Source organism: Penaeus monodon, chromosome 23 (genome assembly GCF_015228065.2).
Source record: "Penaeus monodon isolate SGIC_2016 chromosome 23, NSTDA_Pmon_1, whole genome shotgun sequence".
Lineage (NCBI taxonomy): Eukaryota > Metazoa > Arthropoda > Malacostraca > Decapoda > Penaeidae > Penaeus > Penaeus monodon.
Genome location: NC_051408.1, coordinates 39,550,354 through 39,551,126, shown reverse-complemented (window position 1 = coordinate 39,551,126; position 773 = coordinate 39,550,354). Strand labels below are relative to the sequence as shown.

General features: G+C 30.3%; 1 protein-coding gene across 1 annotated transcript in view; it reads right to left on the bottom strand.

Annotated features, from left to right (window-relative positions):
* The window catches only part of LOC119588273 (spidroin-2-like), a 15,619-nt gene that overhangs the window by 14,045 nt on the left and 801 nt on the right, over positions 1 to 773 (bottom strand). The window lies entirely within an intron of this gene.

The window sequence follows — 773 nt, the reverse complement described above, 5'->3', positions numbered from 1 at the left end:
TGATGTCGATAATATGGAAGATGGTTTAAATAATGGAAAGATGATTCAAAGAATCGAAATTGGTTTAGAAGGAAGGCCATTTAATTGCATTTGATATGGACCGTGGCGTCGATAAAGTCTACGGTCTTGATCTCCACATTTCAAAACTGTCAGAACGAACATGACAATTTATTTTACACTTTTTAATAAAGACATCAATATGACTAGAAATTAAATAAGAAATGTTTATTGGGATCCAGATAAAACATTTTTATTAGGAATTTAAGTTGGAGGGTATGTAAACACTACCCTTGGGAATTAATTTCTTTTTAAACTAAAAAAGATTTTTCTGGTAATACTAGTAAAGGGTAATTTGTAGGATCGTTATTATTCATGTTTATTTTTTTCATCTGCATTCATAAGCATTTACATAGGAGATATAGGACTATTATGTTGCCTGTTCGAGAGACATTTAGAATTACAATACTAATAATAGGTTTCCGAATTAATTAATTGTGGAAATGACATTCCACTAAAAAATATTCATAATCACACACTATAATTCCATTCAAAACCGACTTATAGTGCCTTCAGAAGATATCTGCAACTGCAAAAAAATCTAAAACCAAAAATAGTTTTGTCTCCCCGAACTTGCCATTTTCTCTCATACAGGAAATATGTTTTTTTTTAGTATTGTTCCTTGCCTCAGACAAAGTATACGATACGATACGATACTGTTTATAAAGTTTAAATCTAATGCAAAAAGGTTCGGTTATTAGTATCCCTAAATAAGG